The 27,177-nt window shown below is 35.9% G+C and overlaps 1 protein-coding gene across 5 annotated transcripts in view; it reads right to left on the reverse strand.

The window, feature by feature from the left end:
* Positions 1 to 27,177, reverse strand: part of Sorbs2 (sorbin and SH3 domain containing 2) — a 205,366-nt gene that overhangs the window by 149,236 nt on the left and 28,953 nt on the right. For all 5 annotated transcript variants that reach the window (XM_047548840.1, XM_047548841.1, XM_047548844.1 and 2 more), the window contains exon 2: positions 22,026 to 22,165. The gene's annotated coding sequence lies outside the window, so the exon portion shown is untranslated. The remainder of the gene's footprint in view (positions 1 to 22,025; positions 22,166 to 27,177) is intronic.

A 27,177-nucleotide genomic window follows, 5' to 3' on the forward strand; every position in this document is an offset into this window, starting at 1 on the left:
TGGATTATTGTTAGAACTGTTTCACATTTTGCCTGAAATCACTAATAGGATGACCCTGGGCTATTTCTGGAGTCTGGTTTATTGATGAGATTTTGTGGCCTACCTCAAGGAGAAGCACCCTTTCACCTGAAGAGAATGAATAGTCCCACCTATGACATTCTCAGAAGAGAATATGTGGAGGAATGAAAGAGCCCTAAGCTAAGGTAGTTTTCTGTTCTCAGAAGATGGCGGAAGGTGGTCAAAATACATGGAAAGTGGTCAAAGTATATTTAGAAGTATGACTCTGCTTGCTGCAGGTATGGCTTTATTATTAGTTTTTAATATACCTTTCGGAACCTGTTAGCAAACCCCTTTCATAAAAACAATTCCATGATGAAGCCATGGAATTCCACAGCCACCAGTAGGGATCAGCAGGCACCATGCCACTGGCGAACCTCTGGATGTGGTACTGAGGTGGGTACCAAACTACTCAGCCTTCCTGGATGCGGAAGCTGCTCCAGGCCATCTGAGAAGAGCAGTCAGCATAACTTGCTACCACAGAAGTCACTGGGGTCTGCGGTTGCCTCAGCCCGAGGAAGGCCTGATATTATTGCCAAGAGCAGTCCCAGGCTGTTCTGAGCCACCTCTGGGAACAGCAGACTGTCAGGAAGGTTTAATTACTTTGACCTTCCTGCCTTCTAGATATTCCATTGAGAGTCAGTCTTAGGGGGAAAGGAGATTTCTCATTTTGTATTAAGCAACAAGAAAGAAGAAAAATCATTTTCATCTGAAATCTTGGCATTGGAAATCAATTACTCAGTCCTACAGGCCTCTGATTCTTCGTTATTCTGGCTCAGAATTATAGAGACAAGTGTGTCTTGGTGTGTGTTGACTTTTAGAACAGTAGAATTTTATGAAAGGAAGAAATTATAAAGATAAACTAGTCCAATGCATGCATTAATGTCTGAGGAAGGAACTTAAGTGATGTTAGAGAAGCAAAAGCAGAATAAACCAGAGTAGACCAGTTTGCCAGGAGTTAATGGATCCAATGGAAAAGTTGTAGTCCCCCATTTAGACAAAGCAAATGCATATGGAAATGTAGACCGAAGACCATAATGAAATCAAAAGGGGAAAAATCAAAGAAAAAAAAATGTGTGTCTATTAAGTGTATATCCATTAAGCTCCTTATAAACACAAAATTGGAAATGATTCTTTGGGGACTGTTGCTCATTTGCTGTCACAACTGGGTGTTATGGTTTCATTTTGTGTCTACAAACACTGGTTGGGCTGGTTGCTAAGGGGATCCACTGGGGAATGTTAACTGTTCAAATGTGACCCCTTACAGGGACATGAACAAATTCCACCATGATATCATCCATATGTTATTGTTGAGAATAATCACCATGCTGTGGTGGATTGATGTTTACCTTGGAGTGTTCTATAAACCCAGGTTAGACTCTTTCTCTACCACTCACAAAGCATGTGACAGAGCAAGATTTTTTTTTTTTTTTAACTCTTGTGAAGCTATTCCCCATGTGTAAAATGGAAAAGATGGCGGTAAAGTATCATTTCTAAGTGTCGAGTACTCAGTTCAACCATGTCCAAATTATAAAACCCTGCTTAAGTTCTTCAACTTCCAACTGTGGGTTTAAATTTGCTCATAATCCCATGACAGTCTTATTCCCCTTAGAAAATATCAAGAATTGAGAGCACGTCTACATTCAGAATTCACACTGCTCAGATCATATTTCAAAAGATTCTCACAAATTGAATACGATCATATCACCCATTATAAGATAACAGGTAAGCTGACCAACATGCTCTGTCCAAGTGTTCCATTCATACTGTAAAACAGAAAGTTCTAGAATAGATAAATTGTTGCTGTAAAGTCCTCAAATTTTGTCTTTATTGAAGTTTATTGGCACAGTTGGTGCACATTTAACATAGTTATTTTGTATCACACTGAAAATACATTAACTAATTCCAAAGTAACTAAATTTACTAATGAGTGGCTCATTTGAAGAATAAAATGCTTCCTCTTGGAGTAGTGCTCATGATTAATAAAAACTCTGAATCAGAAAATTGGGCCTTTAATTTTTTTTAACTTTATCTTTTGAAACTGTGGATAAACTACAAGATATTTAGGAGCACTGACTCTCTTTATTTTTTCCTTTTGATGTCATTTCTCTCTCTTCTTCTCCCTGGCCTTATGTGGGTATTAGAATTCAAATCACATGAGCAAAGAACAACCAAATTCCCATTATATGTAAGCACTACCAGCATTGAAAAAAAAAAAATAAGCTTTCAAGACATTATACGTCTCAAATGTATGCCCTTGTTTGGGAAGAGAAAACACACCCCATGAAAAGTTCGTTACTCAGGACTTAAACAAGAGCTCAAACAAATCATAGAGGAATTGCTATATAATAGGGGAACATCCATTAGTTGCTAGAGGTATGTTATTTGTCCTAACTACTTTGTGAATTTGGAGAAGAGAGAAATCCAGGAACTTCCCAGTTAGGATTGAGGTACAGACACGGAAAAAAGAAACTATTTGAAAACAACATGGGTAGCTAAGTCAGTTTGGCTATTAGAACTCGCACTGAGAACCAAGAGTTGAGGAAAACCAATGGCAGTCTGAAATGACACAAAGCCGAAAGGACAAAAAGCAAGGTAAAAATAAGTTTGGTGTCTGTCTTTGCTAGATTAGGGGGCAAAGGGGACAAGATTCAGTATCCTAAGGCAAAGTCGACCTCTGACACCACATGGTGAGGCTGATTGAGGACTGGTTGCTGGCATTAAAGAAAGCAGGATGGCAGCTGCTCAGCTGGTCCCAGAAGATGACTAAAACACTCAGAATGAAGTAGGAAAATAAGGACCAAGGCAGAGACAAAATGTGTGTGTGCACATGAGCATGCAAATGTGAGGATGGAGGCTTCAGAGAGGAGAGGAGACACAAAGAGAAAGAGAAAGGACATCAAGGAAAGACACCTGACATTCCACAGCAGGAGCCCAGGCACCCAAACAATTGGCGTAACAACTCCAAGGTGTACCAGAGAAGAGCTTTTTGTTTGTTTGTTTGTTTGTTTAAAACTAGGATCAGCATCTACAGAGGAGAAAAATCTCCTTTACATTAAGGTGTGATTTAATAATATTTTATTATCTAAAATCATGTAGCTCAGTCATGGCAATTTTGCATCCATGGACAAATGACAATCTGGAGACATTTTAGTTGTTATTACTAGACTGTAGAATCTCATGGGAAAAGGACAGAGTTGCTACTAAACATCTACAGCATGCAGAAGGATCCCTAAAGCAAAGAATTATCTGGTCAATATTGGTGCATAAAAGTGCCAAGGTTAAGAAACCTAATTCAGAGGACTGAAGTGAAATCAGAACAATATCTTAAAATACACCACATCACTTAGTTGCAAAACAGTATTGTCCAGTTGACCAATGTTAACATTTTTCACTTATTAAAAATGAATTTAAGCAGTAGGTATTGTGGTTAGTTATTTAATAGAGCCACATACTGCAGCAGACTTTTAAAAACTTCATCACCCTTTTTAAATAAACTGAAGGAAATGTTCATCAAAATCATACCAATGAAAAGCAATGATATGCTGAGCACAGTCCTTTTCAGAAAAAATTCAGATATAATGAGTGGAAAATTACCTAAAAGACTGAAAGGAATGACAAGTTAATTAAACCCAGCTATTGGTCCCGTTTTATATTAATCTTCACACACTGCTAACGAATGCCAACCTGTTTAGTCATGACAAAATGTATATCCCTAAGAATCTGTATCATTTTGAGGTATTTAATGGATGTGTATCAGACAAGAAAATATTGCATGTCTAGTATTCATCTTTAAGTTGGCACTAATATGCTGCATTTAGAACACCAGCCACCACTGAGATGAAAGACATTCCTCAAGAAGGGGAACCTATCTAAGAACACTTAACGTAGCCATGAGTACTTTATGGGTTGCTACAGCACATTAGCCACAAACAATTTCCATCCTAGGAAGTACACTTAGTGTAGTTACTGGTGCATAATAAATACTTGATCCTAATTAGACCTAATGAATGAATTTTAATTCTGTATTCACCATGTTTTTTTAGGACACTGACCCACAAACATGAAAAAAAATGGATTTAGAACTGTAGTCATTTTAATATCATTGCTAACATTTTCCATTTATTTAAGTCATTATATGAATGATGATAAACATTGTCTAGAAATTACTTTTAAAAGATAAATGTGGTTGGAAAAATTAATCATGAGGATCTTAAATTGCACAAGGATTCAGTGCAAGGTACTTTGCATTGAATAAGAAATTGTAATTTCCTTTGCTTAATTTATTTTATTTCATTGAGGAGATTAAGGTAAATATGCTTTCTAAAAATACAATGTGGCAAATTTTAATTGAGGTACTGACTAAGTAGGTTTAAGTTTACTTTTAAAGATTATTTATAAAAAATGGTCCTCTAAGATAAGGTAAAAAGTATACAAATTTTGTATAGGGGAATTTAAAAATATTTCTTTAGTTTCAATAGAATAACTCTTATCCTATCAGGAGGTAGAAATATTTTAGCAGACATTCTCCAAAAGATGTAGATGTAATATAAATGCTTTCAAAAGGAATAGAAAAATTAAATTCTATGACTCCTTTTCTATTCCCTTAAGGTTACAGCACTATTGGATGTGAGTTTCTAGAATTCTTCACTTATCTTTTAAAAGATTTACCCTTGAGAAATATGTCTTCATATATAATCACAAAACTTATTAAGGCAATTTACACATTATCTTATGGAGTCATGTAATTCTGTAGTTTTGCCAGTTGTGTGAGGTTTGCCAAATACTGAAACCCGCAATTCCCAAAACTTAGTGACTTAAGTTTATAAAATTAAACATTCAGTGTAGGTTCGTGAAGTACAAGTAGTCCTCTACTCCAAACATTCATTTAGGAAAGAGGCACCTTTCACCATGACATGGGGTCTCAGAGTCTTAGATGAGAAAAGAGAGGGAATGGAGGATCCAGCCTTGTTTTTTGAGGCAGATCTGGAAGGGGATCTAATATTTCCACTGACCGGAAATGAGTTACATGGCTCTTCCTAATTGCACAGGAGACTGAAGAACATAATTAGACTGTATGCCCAGATGAAGAAGAAAGGGGTTTGTTTAAATGCATGCTGTCATCTCTGACAATTAAATCAGTAAGAAGAACACCCATGTCATATTTCTCTGCTCTTGACAGATATATTGTCAATGATGGATTCTCTCCCTTGGCAGAATGCTGATTCAAGTAGAGTGGTGGACAGGGTCAATATAAGGTTGTGTCAAGATGATCAGCCTTTGTCCTAGTAGGCTGAATACAGACCCTGTCAAAATGTCATCCTGCCCAGATCACCCTCCTGATCTTCTGAGCAATCATAAAGCTCTTTCCACTTTGTGATTAACAGCCTTGCTTCCCTATGCAATCACAGCCAGCTCATGGGAAAGATTGGATTAGTGTCACCCACACCTTCACCTTAGCATAGAGAAGAACCACTGTCACTAGGAATGAGAACATAGATTCCACTATCCTTACCCTACATCAGAAATATGCTCCTTTAAACTATTTGGAGGGAAAAATCAAAATAAAATATTAGGCACCTGAAATGTACAAAACACAAGGAGTTTGCCATAGATAACAGTTTTCTAGTCATAAAAGACACAACTTGAAATTTGGTATAAATATCAGATCCTGAACAATGCCAGATACATTTTTACTGACAGACATTAGCAGGAGATGGTACAATGAAAAGTGTCACTTTTCCTTGTTTAGATTGTGTTCATTGCCCAAAGTACTGTGACTCATTGAATTCCACGTATTTTTTGTTACAAATCTTCTGAAAAAGAAAAAAGAAACATTAAAAGGTGCTAATAGCAAAAAAATCTAAAAAAAAAAAAAGTGTCACAGAAACCTGGAAACAGTGTCAAGTCTTTGAAAACCAGATGTGACTGTCAATTAGGAACTAGGTCACACATTAACTCAGGGCACATGGGCTAAAGGTCACACTTGACTTTCTTACCCTTTAGCATTAGAACTAGAAAGATTGGCACGTTCATTGTTTCAACACCTTTCCTTTTAACTATCTGTAAGAAAAGAAATGACTTCTCACTCCTCAAATCTCACTTAGCACAAAAATCATCTAAAATTTGTGCATCTCACTTATCTCAATCGCATACCTAGTCATGTTAATAAAAAGATTCAGAAAACATCTAAAGCAAACCTCAGTTGAAAGGCAAAATAAACAATAAAAACAAAAAGTCTCAGATTTTTACAAATGTTGTTTTAAAGGAACTGTAAAATTGAGGCAACATGATTTGAAACAAATGAAGACATCCAAGAATTTTAATAGTTTGCAGATGATCTGGACCATGGATGACAGAATCAACATTAAATCGATGAAACTCTTCATTTACAGCTTCTTTATGAGAAGATGTTCCAAGAATATCAAATAGCACATGCTCTACAGAAGCTCTTCTTTATCCAGCTCCTATTATTTTGTTCACATCATTTCAACTCATATTCAAGTTAGAGCATGTTGCTCTGTAACATTTAAAGGTTGATATAAATCGAATCAAAGGGTTTTCCCTTAGTATAACTATAATTTTGTTGTTTATATCACATAGATTTTTAAAATGTTTATATTCTAAAATTATAGGCACTCGATTTGATAAAGAGGATATTTCAAGAAGATTTTACTCCTCTTTTCTAGGATCCTGGTTCTGGGTAGGTCTTTCTTCAGAAAGAAATCACATCAGTCAGTTCATAGAATTAAAGAAGTACATATTTAAGCCATTCTCAAACTCAAGTTTGCTCGTTGCTGATGACAACTGGGACTGCATAACTTTACATGGTCAGCCTACAAAAATTTTATTTGGTGCATGAGCTTATAGCTTAGCTAAGTAACTTTTGGGTTGGTTTTCACTTTTCCATTTTGGGACTTGTTTTCTTATTAAACTGCATGGAAAAGCAGGATGCACACTGGTCAGGAGGGTCTGATTTACTAGAAGACTTCAAGATTTTCTGAAGGTTAGTTCACTTCTTTGAACTTCAGTGGCTTCTATAAGACATTTCTATCATGCAAAGTCCCTTCAAAAGACATGAACTTCAAAAAGAGAAATATCCTGTTGATTATGTTGTCATTTCACAATAAGTCCCAGAAATGAGACAGATATTTGATGGCAAGAAAACAGAGCAGGATAAAATTCCTTTATATTGCTTCTCAAATATAACTATCTGGGTGCCAAGAGCATGCAACTAAACCTTACGTTCAGCTCTTCGTCTTTACACAGTCTAACTTTTAAATATTTTTGTTAATGTTCTTTTTCACTGTTAACATCACTTGATATTCAAGGAACTTTAGAAATCAGGTTTGTCCACTGATGGGGCCCATGTCCTTGGAACAGAGCTTTGCTCTTGGAAGTTTCTTAGATTGTATGTACATGGGTGAATGGCTGTGCTCTCTCAGGAGCAATGACATGTCAGTCTTTCTAAATTTGGAAATGAAGCACACCCTGTAGCCTGACAAAGGCTTTCAGGGAAGAGAACAGCTTCTTGCTTAAAGATATGAAGTGGGAGTGGAAAGAGTATTTCTCTTATAGAAGATATCAAACTCTAAGAGTAGATTGCTGTTTTTAGGTGGATACAAAGTAATCTCCAATGATAAATATTCAAAGATAGATGGCAATTATTTAGATAGAAGTCAACAGAATGAAACTATGAGATTTCATTGTTAAAGTTCTACTAATTTCATCCCTAGGTTACTATTATACTAATTATTTCAAAGCTTAGCACATTTTGAAAAATTCTGTGCTTACCGTCAATAGTCTAAGTCAACTTCAGTAATTAATTAAGGTTAGATCTTCTACTTCTATAAAAATACTCTATGTTACAGCACTGTGTGACATTTTCCATTTCAGATTCCCTCATTCAAATGTTACGTACTCAAGGATAGCACAGCTCAGGGGATCCCAACTGCCATTTTGATTTCTTCTGTATTTAACATAGTCCCCATACAGGCTCAGATTTCCCAGTTCAGATTCAACTCTCTTATCAGGAACAACCATTGTGTGTTATATTATGTTTAGTTTCCACTGGATTGGATTCAAAGTGACTCATCCTTTTTATTACTTTCCATGGTTTGGCCAAACTTGAGGAAGGAATACTCTGAAAAATTAACAAAATGCACCTGTAAAGGGTATTCTGTGCTTTTAGGACACATCTCCAGTCTTTGTGATTTCGGCAGCATTAGAATACTGATCTCTGAAAAGGGAATGCCACAAGGAGCTCAGCTGCTTTTCACAAATATGAGTTCACGAACATATCCAGAAAAACAAAACTGTGTAATGCATTGAAAAACAAATCCTTCTCTTTTTAGTTGCACGTAGATTTTTTATTTGAAAACAGACATCAGTGAAATAAATCAGCTCTGTTGCCAATTTTGAGCAAGTGAATGCCAGTAAAGTATAAGGAAGAGAAGAAAGAATTATCAATCCTATTCTGAATAATTTGTCACCACACTAGTCAAGCAGGAAATATTTCATTTTAAACTATGGCAGTTTCAGGAACATTATAAAAACTAAAGGTTGTAACTCCAAACACAAGATTTAGTTTACACAAATATGCACACAGATTTGTGTGGTCTATGGAAAAAATATATTTTTATGTTAAAACTATGTGTTTCTTTGAAATGCAGTTTAAAGGAAGGATGAAAACTTTAAATATTTTTTTCTGTTTTAACTCCTTAAAAGCCCCAGAGCAAACACCTGACCATATGCTAAAATACTTGAATTCATAGCTGGAATCAGTAATGTCTTTATTCATTGAAAAAGCTTGTTTCAATATCCCTCTGTTAGACTTTTTCTTGGATGTTTATCTTGAAAATTTGTACTGAAAGCTCAAAGAGTTTTACTGCAAAGCTATATTCGTCTTTCATAGATCATTTCTGAAATAACACTCCTTCCATATTTAAATAGGAGCAAATATAATAATATTTCTATAATCCATGGGAAGTTTATATATACTAGTACAGATGGAAATCATCCTAAAGATATTCTTTCCAAAGGATAAAGGACAGCACCTAAATTCACCTATATTTAAAGAGTAGATGTACATAACACCTACCTGTTTTTTGAAAAATCCTACTTAGACTTCTTTAGTTTTTAGTCTCAGTGATTGACAGAAGGGCCTCTCATTCTAGATATGGTGCAATGCCTTTACTGGTTCCTACACCAAGAAATTGGTCTTTCTAATCATATCACTAAGCTCAAATCCAGATATTGTTTTGTCACTTACTGCTAAATCTTAAATTTATAGATTCTGTTCTCAGGCCTTCTGCATCTTCTTTTCATAGCTCTTGTTACAATTTTAATTACATGGGGTATTTGGCCAATTACCTTTTAATAACTGGGCTCCCTGTGCACTATAAGCTCCATGTCAGGAGAAAGACTGTCCCTAGTATCACAGAGGTCTATACTGAGTACTGGATAGACCTTCAACAATGGTTGCTGATTAAATGACAGAAAGACCAGTGATGCAATAAATTTTAAAAGATCTAGAAGTTTGACATTTAGAATTTTCATCCTTCATATCATGCCAATCAAAGTTGTATTTCATTATGGTAAAAATTCAATGATGGGAAACTTTATGCTATCCTCAAATATGACCTCATTCATTATTTTTGAATTTTTTATTAAACTTGATAACTTAGGACATTTAAAACTCTATTTGCTTATTGATTCAAGAATGTTCTTGCATGGATCAGAAAGGAAAAAATGAAGGAAATCACAGGTTTATTAGCAAAATCAAATAGCATTTTAAGTGACCACAGAAAACTGCTTTCAATGCCTTAAGCAATTTCATTTTCCTTGATTGAAATATTGTCATAAGGGTCTTTTTGTGGTGCTTCAGATATTTGTTTCTTAATAGTCTATGTGAAGTCTTTACTATCATATATGAATCATATGGAGTTTGTGGTTTGGATCTTTGTACTTAGGCTCTTTTTTTTTTTAAACAAACTGCTGTCATTTAGCATTTTCTCTGACAACTATCACATTAGTGCATAATAAGTGGCGATGTAGCAAATGATTTGTGAACACTGTTAGGACTATGTCAGGAGAATCTGAGGAAAAAGGTTCTTTGAGGTAAGTGGCGAGGCTGACACTGGATCTCCGCTCCATGCCCAGCATAGTGAGCCACACCCCTTCCTTACTAATGAGTCTGGAAATATTGCCAGCTCTGCCTTTTATCTCAGAAAACACAGGGCTATTTATGCTGAAACACGATGCACCAAATTTATCTCCACTGATTGACAGGGTCCTTTTTTCTGATCCTTAAAGCCTGAAAAGGAGATAGGAGAGCTGCTATATGATAGGAGAGTTTGGGAGATAGGAAGTCTACATGTGAAGCTGGTTTGTTTTGGCATGATAACAATGACAGTGAGGGATTAGACTGGAAGGGAGGGAGAAAGGATATAAAGAATAGTCTGAATATTATTGAGGGATCCTAATCAAGAATGCTGTGATAGCCTTTTAACTAAGGCAAGGGATGATATGGAAGATGTGTGTGTAGGCAGAATCAATGAGTAGTGACTAAGTGGGTATGAAGAATAATTTGAATGCGTGTCTAAAATTCTAATCTTAAGAACTGGGTGACACCATTATTAGGATATAGACCCAGGGAGGAAGAGCAGATGGGAGTTGGAACATGGTATTTTATTTTATTTTACTTTTCATGCTGGGGATTGGATTCAGGGACACTTTACCACTAAACTACATCCCTAACACTTTCGATTTTTCATTTTGAAACAGGGTCTCAATTAGTTGCTGAGGCTGTCCTTGAACTTGCAAACCTCCTGCCTCAGCATCCCCCGTCGCTGGAATTATAAGTATGTGGCATTACACAACAAGAAGGTGTTTTAAAAGAATGGAGTTTGAAGTACTCAGAAGACATTCAAATAAGCTATTTGGAAAAGTGAGTCTGGAGCACCTGAGAGAGATCAGGGACAGAGATGTAGGTTTTAGGATTATCACAAAGCAGGAGACAGGTGAACTCAGGGAAGATGATGGAGATTTAGACAACAGGGACAGAACCCAAGGGAATAACAGTAAGGTTAAGAAAAGAAAAGGGTACCAGTAAGTGGAATTCAGAGGGTGTAATCAGAAACACTGAAGGGACAATCAGGAACCTCCAGTGTCACAGAGGCAAAGGAGAAGAGATTTTAATGAGGGTCAGGGACTCAATGGTGCCTATGCCAGTAATCCAAAAGTCTTTTCTGCATTCATTCTCAAATATTATTTCTACTAATTATGTTTTATTTGGTTTCTGAGGTCTAAAAACAAAGACATGAGGAAATTCAAAGTTATTCTTTGTGTTACTAGACCTGCATGATTTCTCTAGATGTGTTTATTGTTTATTTAAAAAACATTTTATATGCTTCCATGGACTTTACCTATGAAGGAGTTAATTACATGCCACCCCAAAATATGCCACTCTGACATATTGACTATTTTAAGTCAAAGACACTTGAAAAACAAGCAGGTGCAAGAAGATCACTCTGACCTTCCTTCTGTTTCTTAAAAGCAGGAGATGAAATTCTCATGAAAAAGATGTCCTTGCTATATCAGAAGGAAACAACATTCTTATCACTATGAACCCAAGTTGAGATTGCAAGAAATCTGTACTAATGTGCCTCGTTGAACCCTTACCTTTCTAGTTACTTCTATTCCCCGTTAGTTACATTGGCCCAAACCCCTTTGCCTTGTCACATTGTTCCAATATACTATTTCCTGTCTAATTCAGTATATAAGTATTCAACTGAATCTTTGGGTCTTTGCTTCCAAATTATGATGCCTCCTGTTCCACATAAAAAACAAATAAACAAAGAAATGAACATCAAAAATGAAAACCTCTAAGAGGTAAAATTTTGCCTCTCCTAAAACCTAAAAATAGAAAATAGCTTTCCTTTGAATTTAATGATTTAAAATTATGAAGACTTTTCACTTGCACTAAATTTTCAAACTCGTTAAATTACTTGTAGAGAACAAACAGTTAGATTGTCTACAATTTTTTGCTTTTACCAATAAATCTATGTTGAGCTTCCTTGGTAAAAAACAAAACAAAACAAAACAAAACAAAAACAAAAACAAAACCAAAAATGAACAAACAGAAAAAATTCATTAGATATCATACACCATTTGTAAAAATCTAAAAAGATAGCTCTTTCCACCAGAGTTTCCATTTTAGCATATTGGAAAGACTTTGTGGATAAAATAAACTGAAAAAAGTGGCAATATAAATTTTCAAAATTAAGCATGGATTTCTGTCAAATGGTAATGAAAAGTTGCTAGCTTTTATTCCCTATGCTACTTTTAAAAAGTGTTAAGTGTAAATATTAACTAACAGCTGTGTGTATATAAATTTTTGTGAATAAATTAAATTACAAGAAATGTATTAAGTTACAGAGTGAGATCTTAATATTTAAAACAGGCGAGCCTGGCTTAGCATAGTATCATGTTAACAGGAAACTTGAGTATATCAAACCACATCATTATTTTTCATAGACTATGGCAACTGACAGAACTGCCTGTATGCTACAGTCACTTTGCAAACATTTAATGCACAATTATTCTTAAAACAGGAATCCATTCTTCCCAGCATATCATCCCAAAACCAATGTTAGAGGTAAGAGAGTATATATACTTATTCACTGCTAGATGTAAACCTCGTCACAAATTCTCATAAAGTATAATGACAAAGTACTTCATAGTTTAAAGAACAAATATCACATTTAAAACAATGCTGTATGGAAGATACAAACCACAAAGATGATCTTAAACACAGGTTTACAAAAGACATTTGCCTGCTAAAGAACTTAATTTATTTTGTCTTCAGATTCACCATTTATAGACATTTTAGGCCTTAGGCAAAAATATAAGCTATACATTATAACTTCTGTTGTGTCATTTTCTCTTTGTAAATTTTGAGAAAATTTTGGCTGTTTTAGGTTAAAAAGTGAATATTTTCTCTGAATATTAGCAGTTGAGAAATGTCCTTATAATCTATTCTATATATAGAATATATCTAAACTTGAAGCATGGGATGAAGAGAGATATTTTTCAAGTAGGTCTTTATTCGTACAGTCACTGGATAGGAAATAATATAGTAAAAGTCCATGTGTACATCATTTATACTAAAATACAAGATGTTATGAATTCAATTAAAACCTGCGGTATACCTCTGTACCTCCTACCTCCAGAGGGAACCCATACAAGAACTTGCTATTTATCAGTACATAATTTTCTTCACAATATTAGGTTGCAGGCTTTTAATAGACACTTTTGTAAAGATTAAATTCTTTCCTATGTCCAGTTGTTAATTTTTATCTTGAAAATTTTGGATATTATTATTTTTTCTGCATTGACTGAAATTGGTTTAAACTTAGAGTGTAAAGGTTTAAACCACAAACTCCATATATTCCTATGAATAATGAGAGTCTTTAAGAAATAAACAATTGAATATAAATAGATCCTTATGACATTTCATTCAATGAATATTAAATTACTTATAACTTTAAAAGTAGTCATCTGTGGTCACTAAAAACACTGTCTGGTTTTACTAGTAAATTCATTTCTTTCCTTTCTGCTTTATATGTAAGATCATTCTTAAATTAATATGTATAGTCAAGAGTTAAAATGTTCACTAAGAGTTTTAATGTTCACTAAAAAATATAAAATGGTCTTCTGTCAAATGTTTTGACACATGAACTTACTTAGATTTTCAGAATATTGATTAGAAAAAGGATACATGTGAACATGTAAAATTGTGATGTTGACACATATGATATTTAACCTTCAATGCTTTTTAATTGCTTTACCCCAAGCATAGAAATTATTGTAAGGAGGATAAAAATTCTCCCTGCAATCAAGTTTTCTCACCTTAGCATAAACATTATCACTTTGCTTTTTGACATGTTTTTGCAAGTTGTAGTATTAAGTGAAAGATCTCACCATATGAGACAAAAAAAAAAATGTGAGTGCCAATTCTAAATAAATTTTGGAACACAAAATACGTCCATGATGAGTAAATATGATCACAAACAAAACAAAACACAATATATTTTGTACACAAACAAGTAGTCATCATCAAAAAACTTTTTAAGTAACCTTCATTATTCTTTTCATGAAAAATCATTCACTGAATTTACCTTTTCACTTTGTGTTTCCTTCTTTGACTTGGTTTTATTAGTTTTTATTCATAAGCCATGGTCTTTTGTGATCTGAATATAATGTCTAGAGACTTGTTTAAATCTAATTTAGGTCTTATTCTGCCTTGAGTGAAAATAAACATAGTAGATATGAAGGAAATTTCAATGATTTAATTTTATTCCATAAGTACAATTTGTTTTCATGTTGGAATTCTATGATGAAGAAGTGATATTCTGTAAGCTGTTTCTGCTTCCCCAAATTTAGTGTGTTACTGTCCTCTATGGTCAGGGACAAGGACAATTTCCTACTTCCAGAATGGGGCTGGAGCTCTTGGTCTGAATTTAGCACCCTTCTTGAATTAGCCCTAGCCTTCCATCTTTATCTGCAACACTTCTCTGCTGAATCCTTCTGTATGAGCTCACTGTTCTGGCCTATTCACAGATCAGCACAGGAAGGTCAAGCAGACGCCAGGCTATACCTTAAAACTTAATTTGGTCCTGCTGGTCCACAAGACATGGTTTCTAATCTAACTGTACATTTAGACAGCTATATTTATTTCTGATAGTTTCCCATACTTAACCATGGTCTTTAACCATTCTTTTTAAAACTGGAGGCCAGGGGTAGAACTCAGTGGTAGAGCACATGTTTAGTATGTATGAGACCCTGGGTTCAATCCCTAGCAAACACACACACACACAAACCCACACATACACACACACAGAGTGAATATTCTCACAGTTATAAAAACAAATACAGATTAGAAAATATTTTGATCTATTTTTGATCTGTAGACCAAAACTGTACTTGGAAATTATATTTGATTTTATGTTCAACTACATTCACATACCATGTACCCATATATAACTTTTTCAACATTCTTGGGTATTTTAAAATTAAGAATTTGTTCTAAGCCTTGAGTGTTACATAGTTTCAACATATTTCAAAGGCCAGTTCCAACAAACACAAAACTTCTGAGTACCACTTGCTGCTAAATTTGAAACCAACCGAACTTCTTAGGTTGGCAAAATTGAATGAAAGAAGTACTACTGAGCTAAATGTCTGTCAAGAAGAGCAAGGGCTCCACGCAAACTAAAACAACTCACAGTTGTACTTGGACCAGCACCTTCAAGGGGTCAAATAAACCAAAATGCAAAGCCTTAAAAACATGCTGTTCATGGGTTTTTCTATTAAGCCAAATTCCATCTCTCTTTCTTTTTAAAAATTTAAGTCCAAATGTACCATTAGAACAAGAGATGAAAGTTTCTGTTCTGTCCTTTCTAATACTAAGTTGGCTTTTTATAAGACAGTGAATTTAGACATTTAAACCATGTTGAGTTACTAACCCGATTCTCTTTGCTATATTGACGGGCCATTTCAACCACCTGGTCATTGCGCCATGGGCACGTTTGTGGCTTTCCTTGTAATCCTTGCTGCTCTTTTGCTTGTTTTCATATCAGGGAAGTATAGAAAATTAAAATTAGTTGTGATTTGCAAATGTCTCATTCAAAGTTAAAGTGAGTGCCCTGGTTTGGTGGCTAACACCATTCTTCAATAAAAGTAATCAGAGCTCTTTGAAGAAATAACTTATTTTAGAATCATGTAGGAAACATAGGAAATGAGCCGGGAGCATCCCATAGTGCCAGGAAAAAAGTCTCAGAATAATGGGAATCTGTCAAAGGGACTTTAGAGTCCACTGAAAGAGCTACCCATGGCCAAAGCTGGAATAATATGAGCAAAAAAATAACTAAAAAAGCATTAGATTATAAACCAAATATAAATATCCATGTATTCATGGTGATGTGAATAAATGATTAAACCTAAATAAATGGAGGACAATATAGAAATCTCCCTTGCAGAACAATTGCAAATAATTTATGTAGATTTTCTTCCCTAAAGGAGGAACAAAGTAACTCCCTGCTCCTGAGTAACTGCAGAATAGTTTTTTCCTCCTGAAGGAAAGGGGAGAAAGATCACCTTTATAGGAGAGAAACCTGGCAAATACTACCTCAGCCAGGTGATTGAAGATATTAACAGTGCTATGACATCTTGTCATTATGTCCCCTTGATATGAAGTGATGAGAATGTTACTTTATCTCTGTGGTCTTCCTTCCCCAAGCCCATAACCCAGTCTAACGATGAGAAAAACATTAGAAGAGTCTCAGTAGAAGGACATTCTCCAAAATTCCTGACCAAAGTTCCCTAGTACTGCCAAGGTCATCAAAAATAAGGCAGGGAAACTGTCAGAGCCAAGAGGAGCCTAAGACAACTTGATGATTAAATGTAACATGATATCCTGGATAGAATCCTGGAACAGAAGGAGGACATTAGGTAAAAACCAAGGATAGAGTATGGACTTGTGTTACAATAACGTATCAGAATCGGTTAACTATTAATTATAATAAAGGTACCATATTTATGTAAATGTTAATAATAAGGGAAGTGGGGGCCTGTGAGAACTCTTGTCATATTCTCACAATTTTTTTAAAATTTAAAATTGTTCTAAAATAAAAATTTGGTTAAAAATTAAAATGGATATCTTATTTTAATCTGAAACGACACTCTGGTGTTCAGTTTATTTGTATTCTGGTGTGAATTATTCAACACATATGCAAATATTCTCCTGACTCAGGGGGCCATGGGTTAGCTGTATAATGCCTGTGAATCTTGCAGCCCAGAGAGCTAGCTACCTGAGGAGATTTTCTCCTTCAGCAACTCAAAAAGATAGAGTTGACAGTGAAAATCTTTGTTTCTCCTGACAAGAGAGAAGTGAAAATAACAGAGAAGACAAAAGGGTCCTACGAGCAAGGAAAAAATAGAGTTGGACCAAAAGTTTCAGGGAGGCCCTCGGCCAAGTGCAAGAAAACGGTAGTCCCCTCCCTTCTTCTAGTTTACTCCCTTCTAGTTTACTCCCTTCTTCTAGTTTACTCGCTGATCTATGCTAATTCTGGCTGGTTTCTCAAGTGGGCTGCACCTCCCCCTGGGTACGGGAGTGATTTAGAGGTCATTAGGGTCTCTGACTCTGATTATCAGGATAAAATCTGGGAATGAGACTGGCAATAAAGAGTCCTGCCTTACCCCTCCAGCAGTCTGCATCAGAGAGATCATCTCAGAAAGGTGAGAGAGGAAGCCTTAAGAATATTGTGGTGTATTGGCATTATAATCATTAAAGTATACTTCAAGTACTGCTTCATATTTCTTAGGACAACACGTTATCCAAACAGGTAAAAATCTGTTGGAGAATGATGACTTTTCTAAAGATGATTGATTGTCTTACCTGTGTCAGGTAGAGACTTTTCTCTGACACATCAGGAAGGGGAGGGATTCTATTTGGTGTCATCATGTCCAGATTAGAACTATACTAATATTTTTGTAGAAAACAAATGTGTTTTATACATTAATTGAGGTCATAGTAATATATCCTGGAGAATAATTATTACATGGATTCCATTTTTTTTTTCTGACAGTAAACACAAAAACATTTTTAAGTCACTGACTTTTCTACTCTCAATTGACAAACAAGGTCGTTTGTGAAATAAGGTCTTTTTTTAAGATTTAAAGAATATTTGCACGTGCACAAGTTTGTGTTATTTTCAATCTGGTGATTTTGGCTTTTCCCTTGTGTTATGGATGATGAATATTTAAAAAGAGCAAATTCTTATACCTTGATGTGTTTAGTTAGACCCTACTTTGTAGGATGATTCTGGATTTTTTTTTTTTTTCTCCAGAACTTCCATTTGAGCATCTTCTTTTCCTCTGCTCATTATATCAGTTTAAATACATTCAAATCAGATCTACTGACAAATGCTGTACCAGGGACCTGAAGCCCTATTATTGCTGGCTTCAAATGTTTACCTAATATAGGGTCAATTATAATCATTCTTCAAGTCATCTGCTAGAATGTAAGCAATATCTTTAGTAAAAGTATATTTTGTTAGCAGGGTGTGGTGGTGCACACCTATAGTACCAGTGACCAGAGAGGCTGGGGAGGCTGAAGCGAGAGGATCTCAAGTTCTAGGCCAATCAGGGCAATTTACTGAGATTCTGTCTCAAAAGAAAAAAAAAACAAAAAACAAAAAACTGGGGATGCAGGTCAGAGATAAAGCCCTGGGTTCAATCCCCAGTACATGTTGTGACTATAAAAACTTCAAAATGAAATTTGACAGCAATTTAATTTTATCATGAATTTTTAAGTGTCACTAATTTAGTGCAACTAAATCTAAAGTGAAGTCACTAACTAATTTTTACAAAAGTGAAGTCACTAACTCATTTTTACAAAAGTTCTTCCACTGAGTTCATACATCTTCTAATTAATAAACTGACAAGTGAAATTCTAGTTTCCTCGGTGACATTTCATCTTATGATGGCCATAGAATCATGAAGATCTTTCTGAGATTGACTCATGTGAGTTCATCTACAACTAGTTATTTCTTCCAAATGGTCCTATTTTTATTAGGGATTATTTATTATGTCTGGAATCCTAATGCTTGATGTCCTTAATGAGAAAAATAGTACAAAAAAATTTCAGTGTTCAGCCAACACAAATTTGCTATCAACAAAAGAATGTTTTCAGATCATAGGCTCGATTGCTTTTGTTTCTGATGTGACAGATTTGCTGAACAAAGTTACAAATGCCTTCTTTCTCTACCCTTCAACACCCCCACCTGACACACACACACACACACACACTCACAAGGTCCCATTTGACTGCTAACATACTTCAAGGTCGCCAAGCTTTCCTGAGGGAAACTGACTCTACTGAGTACTTCTTTCTTCTTGGTATACCGTATGTTACCCGTAACAGTACTGAAATTTTCAAAGCTTACAATGTTCCCTAGGAGTGTCACAGTTGAGCAGGTGAAAAAAAATATCTGGAAGTTTATTATTTTTCCACCAATATATTTGACACCACCTTTGGAGAGTGAACAAAAGGCATACTGTCAAGTGGATAGACCTGGACAAAATGTTACTGTTTGTTCCTCACGAGTACAGAGGTATATTTAAGCAAAGAAAGACATTCCATGCCTCTCCTGGGACTGACTTCCTTCTGCTAAATTATACCAACATGTTCACACCACTGTGGTTCAGACTGTGCTGGAATTCAAAATGTAGACTGCTATTTGCCAATGCTTAAATACCACAGCTATAAAAGTTCATAGTAGAATTGAATTGGCTTTAAAATATCAGAGAACATATAGAAAAAAAAAGGTGTATACACAGGAAATTACAGTAGAAGATATGGAAATAAGGAATGTCCTTGTTTGACAGATTCTCTACTTATACAACAAAGTCTCAAAGTCGCCAGAAGTCACCTGGCTTTGGATCATGTTTCAAAACCAGGCTCCCTGACATTCATGAAACTTTGGGCAAATGTGGGCCAAGTTTCGAGCAAGGCTCAGTAAAATACCTCTTTCATGTGGAACCTGTGTGTGAAGCTCAGTGGCTTTGGCTAGCTTTCACCTTGAGTTTCACATTCGAACAATCCAAAGTTTCAAAGGAAGTCAAGGGTAAAAAGAAATAGGGAGAAGGGGGGATGCAACAAAATAGTGCAAGTAAATGACTTGCCTGGGATTGGGATGGCCATCTACCATTTTGTGAAAGATTTCATCCTGAAGCCATTTGATTTTGCAACTGAACTTGTACTATAATAAATTTGCACACGGCACTGCTGAACCAAGCCTTCTCAGTACTACATGGGGAGAGTATTCTGAACCCCCCAATACTCCAGGAAAGCAGTACAGCACTATGCTCAAAATAACTGGGGGATTTAAAATACTGACTATAAAGAAATGTGATGATTGATAGGCTCTTTATCATGAAGATTTGAAGGGGGTGGGAAAGAAGCAATGAAATGTACTAGTTTGGGAAATTTAAAAAATTCTGAGCATCTCTAGAATTTTCTACTATGTGGATTTAAATTCCAGGGATCATAAAGCATGTTCTCTTGAGGGTGGTGGGCAGGCCTGCTCCCATCGCCGACTCCATAGCTCCACCCTCTTTGAAGTCTGGTCCTGTAGTCACTTGCTTCCTTCCTTTCTTAGCAAGGTGCAGGGTACAGGTTGCAGACTGTGTCAACTCAGTGGAGCCACAGTGTGGGACTTAGTCTCCTGACAGGATTAAGGCTCATTTGGTCCCTAGCCTCCAACAAAATGTGCAGGGACATTTTTGCCAGGAAATGTCAAACTCAGTGTGTGGCTAGAAACTTTGAAAATACTCTGCACTTGGGTAGGAAAGAAAAGGGTAACAGTCAAGTGTAGTAGCACACATGAGCTTTCTTTAAAATAATGAGAATATTTAAGAGGTGATTGAATGGGCTAGCAAGTGCTACATTTGCCCATTTAAGGGGGAAAAAAAAAATATATATATATATATATATATATATATATATATATATATATATATATATACATCTTATCCCTCACACAGCAAAAGACTCTTTTGGCTACAGAAGATTTTTTTTTTTTTTCAGTTTTTTTTTCCTCCCATTCTTTTTACTTTTCTTCTTACTTTTCTTGTTCTTCCTTTTAAATTTTTTGTTATTCAGAAGATCATTATGTATTTAAGTACATGTGTTCTTTTGAAATGTGGTCTGTGATACCAATAAACTTCTTTGGAAAAAAAAAAAAAATCTCTGAACTCCAAGAACTTCAGTGCTCATGTTAAAAAAAGCAACAGTTAGGCCCTAAGGCACACGGTAATTTTGAGGCGACAGGACACTAGAGTGAGGGGTTGACAGAGTGGGTTCTGTGTCCTGTCATCTGCGACTTGCTTTTAGACATCTACAGCTTGCTTTTAGACATCTACCTGGAGGGGTGTAGCAAGTTGCCATAAAGCCTATGTAGTGAGAGAACTTTGCAGAAAACACTTTCCTTTCAGTTGATGCTTTTTATAGAAATAAAATCTAAGACATAGAACTGAGGAAAACTGAAACCAATAAATTATTTGAAGGAAATGCTATCAAAGCGTTAAATAAACAAGAAAAAAAGGGTGTGTGTGTGTGGGGGGGGTGCTTTTTACAGAACATAGTAAAAACAATCAAAGTAAATGCTATGTTTGAAGTTAAAGTCCACAGATCAAAGTACTTTGCAAAATGTCAAGTGCAAGCCTAAGAAGGAGGAGAAGAGAAGCCCAGAAAATGATCTAAAATATTTCATTGTCACATTAGAGAAAATCCCAGCAAATGTACCTAGCAAGCAGCTTCAGTAAGATTCAACTTAGGTTAGGAATGTCAAAACTAAATCACTTAAATTATAACAGAAATATACAAAACAACAGCCAACGAGACCAGGAAAAAAAAAAAAAAAAACCAATCCCCCTTCCAAACCCCACTGGTCCAATTCCCAACCAGCCATGACCAGCATCACAATGAAAGAACATAATATACCTACCTCCTTGTCCTTTAAGAACATTACTAACATATTTTCTTTATTCAGGTAGTTGCATTTTTCTTTTTTGAAAGTGCCTTTAGAAGGTTAAAAATAAGAAAGCAGTCTAAACAACAAAATTATGATGTCTGAGAGGTCCTCTCCGTGCCGTGGCAGCCAGGCTTAATTAGAGTTCTGACGCAGCGCTCCGCTACTGTATAGCAGGCTAGTCTCATGGACAGCTTCAGGCAAAGTTTAACATTACAGCCACAGAAACGCACCGATGCTATTGCTGTAACCTGGAACACAGCATTTCACCTGGGAATGGTTCACAGGCTCCCCTTATTTGCACTCGAAATAAGTTATTTGAACAACATTACTCATGAACATATCAGAAAACAAATAATGCCAGAATAAAAATCTTACCTAGAGACAGCTGAGTTTCACAGTTGCTCTAAAAAGAGGAAGTAGGAGGTAGTGGCCTTTTACATGTAGAGGTTGTTTATTTAGCCCTTTTTAAAAGGTCTTGAACTCCAGAGGTTTAAGATTAAGTCCAATCCAAGAGTCTGAAGGGGAAAAAGAGCAGGAGAGAAGGCAAATAAGAGAGGGAAAGAATCCCAGCTGCTGGGTGGTGCTACTGTTCAGAGAGCATTTGAGCTATTTTCAGCATTAACAGCAGCCGGAGTTGTCTGCAAAGTGATGGAAATGCTTTACCCGAATCCAGTCGCCACCCCCCACCCCAGGGGGTAAAAAAAACACCAACCAGGAAACCCACAACAACTCGGTTCATTGTGCAAATATTCATTTAAATTTTGAGGAAAACTGCCAGCCCTATTGAAAACACACACAAAAACTTGAACTGGAATCTTAAAGAAACACAGTGCCTTACCATAACCCTCAAGTTTTCAAAATGATTTACCTGATCTGTTGAAAATAAGATGTGGCTTAATGAGAAGGAAGACTTTTCTTCTGATATCTACTTGCTTACTTATACGGGTCTTAAAACACGATGTCATGTAGAAATAACTATTGTCAGCCTATTCTTAAGGCTGGAGACAAATGGTTTCTTTCCAGCACCCACCTAAATTTCCAGTTTCATCAACTATGCTATTTTTGAAAGCTACTGGGTTAAGCTGTTGACATTTCTTATCTGTTGGCAAAGACCGGGGACCATTCAGTGACATGATGCAGACAGACGCTGATCCCCTGCTTCTGTCCCATAGGCCCATGAAGAAATCTTTCAGATTGGGTCATCAGTGATGACTGGCAAACTTCGAACTTTCATTTTGTTTCTAGAATTAATAGCTAAGATCCAGAAGCTGCATTCATTCATTCATCAAATATTCATGTGGCAAGCATTTCTGAGGCCCGTATGCCAGGCAGCTCTGAGAATACCATGGTGGACAGAATTAGCAGAGCCCCTGCCTTCAGAAGCTTATAGCATATAACCATGCAAGCATTAATAAACACAGATGTTGTTACATTTCTCAGCCCTTTTTCCACAAGATGAGTCTTATTCAAATCACAGCAGCTGAAGACTGAGATTTCTTTCCACCAAGGCTAAAGGAAGGGATACGTGTCGTGTCATCATAACTAAGAAGGAAAAGCAGCTCCCCTACCAAGGAAACACCCAAGAATTTTTGTAAAAGCTTTTATTCCATGTAGGTGAAATTCCTGAATCTTTTCCAATCGTGCTCCCCATAACAAAGAGGGTGCTTAGGCAGTCGGAAACCATTGCCTTACTCAGCAGGTGCGGAAAGCTCCCCCAATCTTAACTCAGTAAATGTCGTAATTAATTTTACGAGGATTGGCTACTGATGCTCATATCAAATCCAGTTCTTCCCTTGCCATCAAAGTCAGTGGAGCTGATTATAGAAAACATTGACGATTATGCTGACGTGTAACAACAGGAAAACATGACTATTTCAAGTAGTATGTTAAAATAGTGAAATCCTTCAGCTCATTACATTTTCAATTAAAACCAGGCAGATATTTCAATTAAAGAAAGAACTATAACTTAAGTTTGGAAGATCTAATCAGAACTTTAAAATAAACTGAATTGCTTAAAAGTATACACTGTTTTTAAAAAAATCACTATAGAATAATGCATTTCTCTATTTCTCTATTTTAAACACACTACCATATCTTAAACACCTATAGGTATGAATATTAATTTAGAATATTCATCTTACTTGATGAATGGTAATTCTACTGGTAAAAATTGGAAGCCTATGCTCAGGAAGACACATTTAAAAAAAAATTTGTGTATACTTTTTCCTTCTTATAATACTGTATAATAAAAAAGGAAAATATTGTCCTTCCTTAAGAAACTATGGATGTTAATGAAACAAATAAATATTAACAATTAGATACTATGTCAATTATTATTTTTAAATTTGGAACTGCTTGCTCTCCTGGCCAATCCTAATGGAAGCCCATTGCCTCACTTTTACCTACTTAGTCACTTTCTATCAAAATCTGCACTTGAAGGAACTGGCTGTGGCCCTGCTAGTCACTTGTGCTCCTGTTTAGGAAGACTTCTATCTTGCCCTGTGCCTCACTAACATCTCCTCGGTTCCATGAGGATCCTGACTTTCCAAACAGCCCATCCATAGCACCTTTCAACAAAAATACAAATTGGACTTTAAGCGTATTTTAAAAGATTATTATAGTTCTAACTGTTCTACTTATCCAACTGTTCTTTTATCTTGTTAATATTGACATCTTAAGAATGGTTCTAATTATATGAAAGCTAATTATTTTGTTTTTTATTTCCCTCTCCCTTTTTAAACAAATACATTGATTTAAAATAATTGTATAAGGATTATATTGGAGTGAGCTTTTTTATATTGGTGAAATATTAAGAAAAGCTTTGGTATACCCCCACGGTTGTATAAGATGGGGACAATAATAGCACTAATCCACTGAACTGTGGCATGGCTTATATAAATTTTGCACACAAAATGCTGGAGAAATGCCTGAGACATAGCAATCATTCAGTAAAAGTCATTTAATTATCACTTAAGCCTGAAGCTTTGCTTTTCCAATATGGTGGTTAATGAGTTCCTAAAATGTGGTTAGTCAGAACTGAAATGTAATATAGGTGTAGAATGCATGATGGACTTTGAAGGCAATATAAAAAATGTACACTATCACATTGATTTTCATATCGATTACATGTTGAAGTGACAATATTTTGGACATATTGGGTTAAAAAAGATACTATGTTAAAATCGGTTTTACTGGTTTCTTTATACTTTTAAAAATATGGCTACTAGAACTTTAAAAATTACATATTTGACTTCCATTGTATTTCTACTGGATGGAGCCATCTAGACCAGTAGTTATCAAACTGTAGCATCAGTCACCTAGAAAGTTTATAAATCTACAGGTTGCTCTGACCCACCTCCAGAGTTTCTGATTCAGTATGTCTGTGGAAGGTCCTGAAATTCTGCATGTCTAACAAATTCTTGGATGATTGTTGACCATACTTTGAGAACCACTGGTCTTAACCCCTGCTATTTGAAAAAGGGTCCATGGATTAAAGTTAATATCATCACTTGGGATCTTGTCAGAAATGCAAAATCTCAGGCACCATCCAGACCTTCTGAACCACTATGTATGTTTAATAAAATACCCAGGCTTGGGCATGCATATTAAAAGCTGAGAAAAACTGATATAAAGTGATCTCTTATCCTTGCATGATAGAATACTTATCTGAAAAATACCAGTATGCTGGCCCTGCTCCTAGAGTTTTATTTAATCAATCTGAAAGAGACCTAAGCATCTTATCTAAAATACTTCCCAGGTGATCTCAATGTACAAATAAATGCTTCAAGTTTATGGCCAGTAGGACTGATCAGACCAGATGTGAAAGGGTTAAGAAACCAGACACAACTTCTAGTGAGGAGAAGCTGCTCAGGATCTGGGAACCAGGACTCTTGGAGATGGTGGAGAAGGAGGGAATCACACAGCAGTGGCCGATGCATCAGTGGTGGGAGCTGGGAAGGAGGCACCCCATGCTCTTGCAGGTATGATGGAGGTCCTAGCTACTTCATTTCTGGAGTTCAAAGGAAGGCTGGATAAAGCAGAGCACATCTTTAGTCTCAAAGGAACAAGAATACTAAGCAAATTATCTTTGCAGAGATTCAGGCTCTGAAGAAGATAAGAACCTGCTTGTGAGAATCTAGGTGTAAGTCAAGAGTGGACCCAGTGGCCATGTTAACTGAGTGTTGCAAACTCTATATAACAGGATTAGTTTCAGTGGATAGATCAGAAATAACCTTTTAGACAGAGAAGAAAAGCAAAAAAACAAGTATTGAAAGGCAGTTTATTGTACATTTCCTTCTTTCCCTTCTACACGATAAGAATGGAGACAACTCTAAGTATTTATCTAATTAAAACAATATACACTAAAGCATAGTATACAGATCCCAAATCATCCTAGTGGGTATTTATACCCCAAGAGGGGATCTTATTAACCCAAATAACTCTTCAATTAGAACTGGCGAGCGAGAGCTGTATTTTGGAGGAGAGAGAATTTATTTTCCTTGCTACATAAGTGAGCACATTAGCTTTGAGTTTGAATAATCTCTTCAGTTTTTCAAATGACTCCTCACTTTTTCAGGAGGCCCCTAGAACACTGTGTGTTGAGGAATGCTTCACAAAAATAAAATCTTCACTGGGTTCATGCTATTGACATTTAAAACTTTCAATTCAGGGCTAGGGGGTAGAGCACTTGCCTAGCATGCATGAGACCTGGGGTTTAATCCCCAGCATGAAAAACAAAACAAAACTAGATAAAAACCCAAAGGCTACACAAAACTTCCCAAACAACAATAGAAAAATGACCGTCTGTAGCTTTACTTCTCGCATTTTTGGTTGATTGTTTCAGAAAATTTTTAAAGAAGGATAATAGTTTAAAGCAGTCTGTCACTAGGGTGACTGAATCCTGGTCCTATCATTTATGTGTGACCTTGGACCAATTATCTTCTCTGGGCCTCAGTTTTCTCCTCTGTAAGAGGACCTGTCTTATTGGGTTGTTGTGATGATTAAAATTGTTATTTGGAAAGATCATAGAAAAGTCTGTTTATTGTAAGTGCTATACACACATTGGTTAAATAATCAAAATATCTTTGAGCAACTGGGTAGTTGTCTATATATGGTGGAATTTAGCAATTATTTTTAGATACCATGATGATTTCCAGGGACCTTTGTGTGCGTGATTTCTCGAATACACGTATTTTGAGAGCTTCTCTGAGTTGTTTAAATTTTTTTTTTCCCAAGAGAACTCAAAATTCTCAATTGATTCCTCATCACTTCCTATTATTTGAGAGGACCTCAGTAGGAAGGAAGTGAATGTAGTTTTCCCATGAATATTGTTTTCTAGGGCACATTTTTTTTTCTCCTAAAGTCCTTTGAAAAGTGAATTGCACTATAGATGTTGGAAGGCTTTTGTGGCCCATGTCAGTTTAGTAGCATTGTCTAATATTCCAGGAGAACAATGTGTCATTCTCTTAGTCAAATGTTTTAGTGTTTAGGGAGAGACAGCAAGACCCTCTGAAACCCTGGCATGAGT

The sequence above is a fragment of the Sciurus carolinensis genome, chromosome 4 (genome assembly GCF_902686445.1).
Source record: "Sciurus carolinensis chromosome 4, mSciCar1.2, whole genome shotgun sequence".
Classification (NCBI taxonomy): domain Eukaryota; kingdom Metazoa; phylum Chordata; class Mammalia; order Rodentia; family Sciuridae; genus Sciurus; species Sciurus carolinensis.